We start from the raw sequence: 8,905 nt of genomic DNA on the forward strand, positions 1-8,905 counted from the left end.
GCCACTGCACTCCAGCCTGGGCAACAGAGCGAGACTCCGTCTCAAAAAAAAAAAAAAAATATATATATATATATATATATTCTAGATAATAGACTCTTATCATATGGAATACCCAGAAGAAGCAAATCCACAGGGATGAAAACAGATGTGTCATTGCTAAGGACTAGGGAGGAAAGGAATAGGAAGTGATGGCTTAATGGGTAGGAGGTTTTTCTTTGGGTGACACAAATTTCTAGAAACTACATACTAGTGATGATTGCACAACATTATGAATGCACTTGATGCCATCGCAGCATACACTTTAAAATGCTTAAATGTGGCCAGGCATGGTGGCTCATGCCTGTAATCCCAACACTTTGGGAGGCCGAGGCGAGAGGATTGTTTGAGCCCAAGAGTTCAAGACCAGTGTGGGCAAGGTGGTGAAACCCCATCTCTGCAAAAAAAATACAAAAATCAGCTGGGTGTGGTGGTGCATGCCTGTAGTCCCAGTTACTCAGGAAGTTGAGGTGGGAGAATTGCTTGCTTGAGCCTGGGAGGTTGAAGCTGCATTGAGCCCAGATTGCGCCACTTAACTCCAGCCTGAGTGATAGAATGAGACCCAGGCTCATACATAATAATAAAATAAAGTGCTTAAAATGGTAAATTTTGTTATGTGTATTTTGTAAAAATTAAAAACAACACATGAAGAAAAGATTAATGGGGCACTCTTTGCCTGGTGAATTTTACTGTTGGAGAACCCTGAAGGGGAAATTGTCTCTTGGGACTGTTGGGCATACCTCACTGAAGCCATGTGCAGTGGTGTGACTCGATTTGAAAACAGCTACTCTAGAGATCAAACAGCGAAGAAAATAGAATGCTGGGGGGTGTCTCCATGGCACAAGAGTGGGCAGGACATGTACAAAAAAGTCCAACAGGATTCAATGTGATCAGGAGAGGATTCACTGACAAACAACAAACAAAAAAAATGCAAAGGAAGACAAACATAATAAACAACCTGTGGACAGTGGGGCTCTGATGCACTGTCTCCCCCAGACATGCAGGAATCAGGCAGAAATGAAGTTCCCTGCTCAACATGCCCTTTCTGTCTTCAACACCATGCAGTCTCAATAGCAGAGGTAGCATCCTCACAGGGGCAAAATTTGCTGGTGGGGTTGGTAGGCAGCACAAAATAATGCAAGCTAGATGCAGTATACAAACAGATACGGAATACATCTGCAGCATAAACATTTCATGGAGGGAGGGAAATGATTAGGAAATAGTCTTAAAAGTCTCCTCAGGGTGAGAGAGGTCAATAATGAAAAACAAAGTTGAAACACTGCCTTACACAACAGCCACACACAAACACACACACAATCGTAAAACAGAATAACAGCAAAAACATCTAGTTATAATAAAACAACTCAATAGACAGACCATGCGTGAAAACCCTGAAAAAGCAAGTCAGCAGGAATAAAAGAAAATGTGAAAATTAAACGTTTGAGAAATAATTCAACAGCATTAGTAACAAGAATCAACATAAAATTACGAATTACTTATTTTCACTGATCAAACTGAAAAATATTTTAAAAGTTTGCGTTTTCATTGCTGGCAGAAAATGTTGAAGTATGCACCTAACAGGATTACTAGGAGGTCAAAAAATTACTGTAGGCTTTATGGAGGGTGATTTGACAATTGCTTTGGAAGTGAACATACCAATTGCCTCAATACTTTCTCTCCTATGTATTTATCTCAAGCAAATAAACTAAAAAATTAGAGGCTTCTCTGAGATAGACATTTCTATCTCAGAAAAAGTTCAAGCAGAAATAAGTGGCTGACTAGTGAGAATTTCAGTGGAACTTTCTCATAAAGATAATGGTAGGATGAAATGCAGCATCACATCTGAAATGTTAAGAATTAACTGTATGCTGTAGAAACAGAACTACATTAGAACTATGAAGATGTTCTAGGTCCTAATTATAGTAGCAATAATAATAAAATTAATGGCTCATATTTATTAAGCTCTCAATGTGTGCCAAGCACTGTTTTAAGCATATTTGCATGTTAACTCATTAATACTACAAAATGTCTCCGTAATGTGGGTGTTACAATTCTCACTCACCATGAGCAAAATAAGGCACAGAGTTTCCAAGCACCCTGCTGCAAGGCAAACAGTGCATAAGTCACAGAACCAGGGTCTTAACCAGGCCACTGTGTCCACAGTCTTATCTCCTACTTTGCCTTTCATGAACTGGCTTTGCTTGGAGTCAGTACCCGAATGTTGTTTCTCTTTAACTCCGCTCTAGTAACTCACCAGATCTGTATGCCCTTCCCAAGTTACAAAACACTTGCAGCCACAGTTATGTTATTTCATTTTCTCAACAAGCCTTTGGAAAGGGTGAGATAGCAATATTACCCATTTGTGTGGAAACTAAAGCTCAGAGGGGTTTGTTTTGTCTTAGAGACTTCACAATGAAGTATGGGAGACACTCCTGCTATAACCTTCAATGGCTCCCAACTGAATACAGGCTGCTAAGCTCAACTTGGACCTACCTGAGATGCCCTTTGATGACAGATGCATGTTATTGCACCTGCAATATTTCTCAGTCAGAAAGATGATATGATTCTATGTGTCCAGCTTGTCTTGTGCACACCCCTTTTCTACTGTTTGAGTTCTAGAATGCCAACTGTTTGCTTCATTATTGTTTCAAGGATCTATCACCCCATCATAAACTACTCCAAATTAGGAGCTTAAAGCAGTCATTTATTTGCTCACCACTTTTGTATCAGCAATGCAGACAACCTAGGATGAGAGGGGCTTTCTCTGCTCCACAATGTTTGGATCCTTGGCTGGGATGTCACAAATAGTGGTGGCTCAACTGGGATCACACACCTCAGGCCTCTGTGGTCACTGGCGGCCTGGTTACTTGGATCATCCCTATCCACATGGCTTGTGTGAGCTTCCTCACGGCATGGCAGCCACAGAGTGGCTGGAGTTCTTACACAGTGCCTGGTTTTCCCCAGAGAGAAAGCAAAAGCTGTTGGACCTCTTATAGACTGTGACTGGAATCATCACAGTGACCCGTTACCACCTTCTCTTGTTCAAGGTAAGTTATAGTGCTAGCCCAGATAAGTTATAGTGCTAGCCCAGATACAAAGGGAGGAGAAATTGACTCCCTTTCTTAACAGTTTGAGTGTAATGTGCATGGAAAGAGGAATAATATTTATGATAACCATCTCTGGAAACTATCATAACAATTAGATCTCTTATTAAAAAATTAATATAAGCATTTGATAAAACATTCAAATCATGTAGATATATCCACTGCATCCAATGCTAAGAGATCTTTGTGATTTATGCACTGTGCATTTGCATCGCATAGAGAGAGGAAAGATGTGGGATTCTTTTTTTTGCCCAAATAGAAACATACTATATATGCTCTTCTGCACTTACTTTTATAAGGGGGCAGGATGTAGGTCTGATTAACTTTTGCATTTCTGCCATAGTGCCAAGTCTATTTGTGGAAATGTGTTTTTTCTTAATGTTTTCCAAAGGTATTAAAATAGGAGACACAAACTCCAATGCCCATAGCAGCCTGACAAGTGACATAAATGAGTGTCAGAACCAGGCTAAGGCAATTGGGAGTGGTGGGGACTGCGGTGTCCTGAAGATCTAATGCCGCCTCTGAGGCAAGCAGCTGCTACTCTGCTCCTGGCCTTTGCTGCTATGCAGAAACACAGGCCCAGCATTGCCACATCTTCTAAACTTTTAAGAGTAGCCTGAAACCCAGGACCCTGCATATAAAACCCCCTGAACTTTGGCTATTGAAAACCAATGTGATTTTAAAAGCAATGATGTGTAGGCCAAGAAAATATACCTATAGGCTGCATTCAGCCTTGAGTCCGCCAATTTACACCTTCTGCAATGTTCTCATTGAGGAACCCCAGTGGGTACCATGACTCTCTCCTTCTAAGCTCTCTTTCCTAGGTTTCATCTTCCCACATATGGGCAATGTTAGAGGCACTTCTGCCTCATTTTATAAAATTTGGCCATTTTCTACCAGGCCTTAAAGAGAAGAAGAGATGGAGTTAAGTGAGAAAAATATGGCTATGTGGGGAGTAAAGTGAATATTCCAAAAGTAAGTATCCTCTGGGATTGAAGAACGAAAGAAGTGGACAATTATTCAAGTGACTCTTCTGTCTAAACTGGCCTTGGGTAAGAAAATATGCCCGTAGGCTGCTCTGTATTTTTCTACTCTGGGTGGCCTAGCAGCCTACCTGGCCCAGGTGATGACTTTCAGGGACCACACTTTAGCTAGGCAAAGCACAGCTTTTCCGGGTTGTTATGTACAATTTCAGACTAACCCTCAAAGTCTACCCAGGATGATTCATCTAGAAATAATTTCAGAGGCCATTTATTACGGCTTGGAGCTTAGGAATATCTTCAGATCTATTGATGGGAACACTGACTCCTGAGCACAGTCATTTGAGGTGTCTTTAAAAAGAAAATTTCAATGTTATCTCAGTTGGGACACACTTTTTCAAAAGTACGATCGGTTGCCAAGAATAACAGGACTTCATATTGCAGAGTGAATTCAGAGATCAAACTCCAGGAGCCTTCGGATGTCTGATTATTGGATCATCCTGTCTGGCTGCATAAGATGCATCCACGATATTTACTTGGTGCCCACAATATTCCAGGATTGTCCGAGTTGCTTATATGTATTTGTTCTAATTTTATTGGCGTGTAAAGGAGCCCTTGCCATCTTTCTTTTTCTTTCTTTTTTTTTTTTTTTTGAGACGGAGTCTTGCTCTGTCACCCAGGCTGGAGTGCAGTGGCACAATCTCGGCTCACTGAAAGCTCTGCCTCCTGGGTTCACGCCATTCTCCTGCCTCAGCCTCCTCAGTAGCTGGGACTACAGGTGCACGCCACCACGCCCAGCTAATTTTTTATATTTTTAGTAGAGATAGGGTTTCACCGTGTTAGCCAGGATGGTCTCGATCTCCTGACCTCGTGATCCGCCCGCCTTGGCCCTTGCCATCTTTCTACTTGAAAATGAGATTGAAAGTTGTTTCAGCTCAGATCTGAACTAAACACTTTTTATGAACCAAAAGTTCCCACCCACGGGGCTTAAGAGTTGCATTAGTGCTAAATAATTGACTTAATTATTTTTAGCTTAATGAAAAATGTCTCATTTTCTACTTGATTGATTGATTCTGTATCCTTTTAAAATTTTTTTTGGTATGACACAACTGTCTGAACTATGTCTAGCTCTGTTTATATTCTGACTTGGAGGAATTCTGGGAGCCAAATCATAGCTAAAGGTGTGAATCTTCACTAATCGAAATGGGTGGAATTTTCTGTAAAGATGCAAACTGGCTTGACTGTGTCCAGTTATTGCTCCTGAATCCTAACTGCAGTGAATGGAGGGCGGGGCAGCGTACTACACGAGAGGGTGGGTCCTGAAAACTAGACATCCCTGGGTGCTAGCCCTGTGTTGAACCTCTTTCTCGTGCAGATTTGGGCAAATATTTATTCTGCACTTTAGTTTCCTTATCTGTAAAATGAATATGATAATAATTATGTTTACTTACAATATAAACCTCTTCAATGAGTAGAAGCAGTGAGAGACGTAGTATAAGTACTCAAAACACGCTAAATGTCTCAGAAGTCATCTTAGAACATTAGTATAATGTATTTTTTATAGTTTGATTTTAAATTCACAAATAGTAATTGTATATATTTATGGAATAAAATGTGATGTTTTGATACCTGTATACATGGCGGAATGATCCAGTTAGGCAACTTAGTATATCATCACCTCAAATATGTATCATTTCTTTGTTATATGAACATTACGTGTTTTTGAACTCAGTGAAACAGAGACTGTTTGGAAAGCCATAGAAAGTAGCCACCCTCTTTTTATCCTCACACCAAAGAAAAGCTGGCCACTTGCTAACCAGCCCACTTATTTCACCTTAAAGTAAATTGAATCTGGAACCCTGGATCATTCTATGAAATTTTCCAAAAAGCTAGCCAGAGGCCGGGCACCGTGGGTCACACCTGTAATCCCAGCACTTTGGGAGGCTGAGGCAGGCGGATCACCTGAGGTCAGGAGTTCGAGACCAGCCTGGCCAACATGGTGAAACCCTGTCTCTACTAAAAATACAAAAATGAGCCAGGCTTGGTGGCGGGTGCCTGTAATCCCAGCTACTCAGGAGGCTGAGGCAGGAGAATAGCTTGGTCCTGGGAGGCAGAGGTTGCAGTGAGCTGAGATCCCGCCGTTGCACTCCAGCCTGGGTGACGAGAGTGAAACTCCATCTCAAAATAATAATAATAATAATAATTAAAATCTAGTGAGAAAGCAAAGTAAACTCAAGGAAGTCCTGGCTTTGCGATTTTGTTTTGTTATTCCTAAGCACTGCCTCACCTGCTCTAGCGTGGGAGCTGAGTCGTCAAGGGGAAAGACAATGAAATTGCTCGAAGTTATCATCTCTCCAGGCATTGTTCTGTAATAACTGTCACTGCTAACAGAAGAGGCCTCCCTCCTGCAGTGGGAATACCAGGGGTGGGCACTGTCAAGAGACCCAGCTTTGACTTCAAATGCCACCCAGAGGGACAACTGCTCACTTTCAGAGCAGGAGCAGGAGGCCAGCGGAGAGTGTGAGTCTAACATCTGCACAGTGAGAAGTCCAGGAGAAGCAAAAATGAGATCCAGGCTGGAGCGGCTGTGCCAGAGTAACTGTTCCAGCGGGTGTGGGGGAGGGTCCCCCAAAAAGACTTTTACCTGGACTGAATGGGAAATAATAGAAAATAGGAGCAAGAGACTGTCACTTTATAATAGGTTCTGTTATGACCTCCTACAACAATATGTTAGAAATTATGATTTCTAATATGTCTATGATACAGATAGACATATAGTTAGATAACTAAAGAGACAGATTTTGAGCTAGGTATACTTACGGATACAGACATTGATATCATAGATAAACATGTTCTTTATTTTTATATTGTCAATGTTTGTGTTGCTGGAAAAAGGGGTCCCTATGATCCAGACCTCAAGAGAGGGTTCCTGGACCTCCCACAGAAAGGGATTCAAGGTGAGTTGTAGAGTGCAGTGAGAAGAGATCATTCATTGAAAATTCTTCAGATTCAGAGTAGGGTGTCCTCAGAAAGCAAGAGGAGGAATGCCCTGTCTTTGTTTTAAACTCTTCTTACACAGGGGTCTCATCTACATAAAAGCTAAGCTATCTCTGTGTGTGGGTGGGCTGACAGTGTGACAAGATGCAGTACTTTGGCCATTTAAAGAAAGTTATCCTTGGCATTTTAGTTTATAAGTACATGAAAGCATGATTGTACATTTCTTAAAAGCATATATTGTTATGTGATATTGGGACATGTGGACTTTCTGCTGTTGTAGGAGTTTGTCCTTGCAGGCATTGCCAAGCGGTTTCCTCTGCAGTAAACATCTTATGACCACGGGTCGTGACTGGCAAGGAATGTGTGTTGCGAGTTTAAAGATGGAGTTAATTTTAAAATGGTGACACCTGGCTCTCTAGGCGCCTGCTTTTCTAACTTTTCTAGGTATAAACCTAATCTTCCTTGCTAGATCACAACCTCCAATGATCCATTTTTCATCTTCAGTTGTCCCAAGCACTAGCTTATTCTGCGAGCGTCTCGTGGTCATGGAAAACTGATAAAGCACAGCATGAGAGGCTCAATGGATAAGAAATTATAAAGAATCACTAAATTTGCATAGGTGTTTTGACTGTGACCTACCGAGGAAGGAAGTGGAGAGGGTGTGTGGGAGGGAGGATAGCAGATGTGTAGACACGGCTTCATTTGCCTCCTACCAGGAATTTTGCCCAAGACTTATGGAGAGAATGGCCATTGGCAGAGGCTGAAAGAGTTGATTTGATTCTCTGAGTCCTGATGCACTTGGTGAATTGTTTTGGGGTCTCTGTGGCATCAGGGTAGGGGCTTTTTTCCTTTTTGTTTTGTTTTTTTGGTCAAATGTCCTGTGTTTCAGGTTTCAACCAAGACTTTGGGAAACCAGGACTACTTGAAACCCTGATGGACTGCAGTGTTCAAAGAAGGAGGCAACAAAACCCTCTGGAAACCTCTGGAATTAGTGGCTGGGAAATAGCCCTCGGTTACTCTATGGACAGCAGATGTCCCAGACAGAGCCAGAGCCTAAGAACATGGGAGGTTTTTTCGTTGTGGTTTTTGTTTCTGTTTTGAGACAGAGTCTCGCTCTGTCACCCAGGCTGGAGTGCAATGGCATGATCTGGGCTCACTGCAACCTCTACCTCCTAGGTTTCAGCGATTCTCATGCCTCAGGCTCCCGAGTAGCTGAGATTACAGGCACCCACCATCACGCCTGGTTAATTTTTATTTTATATAAAAATGGGGTTTCACCATGTTGGCTAGGCTGGTCTCAAACCCCTGACCTCAAGTGATCCACCTGCCTTGGCCTCCGAAAGTGCTGGGATTACAGAGCCGCTGTGCCTGGCTAACATGGGAGGTTTTTAAATGTCTGTGTTTCCAGAATGAACCGGTGAGTCTTTGAAGTCCTTGTATGAACAGGACTGGGCACAAGTCAACCAGAATAATTTGCAGACATGCAAGCTGTTTGTATCCAGTGGATCAATAGCAACCTGTTTTAGCTTTCCATCTTTCTTTAAGGAAATGTCCTATCTCCAATACTACTGTGAAATTCTAGAGCATAAGAAGAGAATAAAATCTTGATGTAGGGTTTGGTTGGTAGGCAGAGCTCTACCCCACCATCTCCTTGGTGACAGTGCCCCGCTCGTGAGAAGGGTACTATTTCTTCCCTGGTGTTAGTGTTACCTAGTATAATGCCTATGTGACATAGCTGAATTTCTACCCTATCCTAACTCTGCTACTCTTTAAGGATGCCTGCAATAA

The 8,905-nt window shown here is 42.0% G+C and overlaps 1 long non-coding RNA gene across 1 annotated transcript in view; it reads right to left on the reverse strand.

Annotated features, from left to right (window-relative positions):
* LOC134756531 (uncharacterized) overlaps window positions 1–8,905 on the reverse strand; it is a 54,064-nt gene that overhangs the window by 40,681 nt on the left and 4,478 nt on the right. The window lies entirely within an intron of this gene.

The sequence above is a fragment of the Gorilla gorilla genome, chromosome 10 (assembly GCF_029281585.2).
Source record: "Gorilla gorilla gorilla isolate KB3781 chromosome 10, NHGRI_mGorGor1-v2.1_pri, whole genome shotgun sequence".
NCBI lineage: Eukaryota > Metazoa > Chordata > Mammalia > Primates > Hominidae > Gorilla > Gorilla gorilla.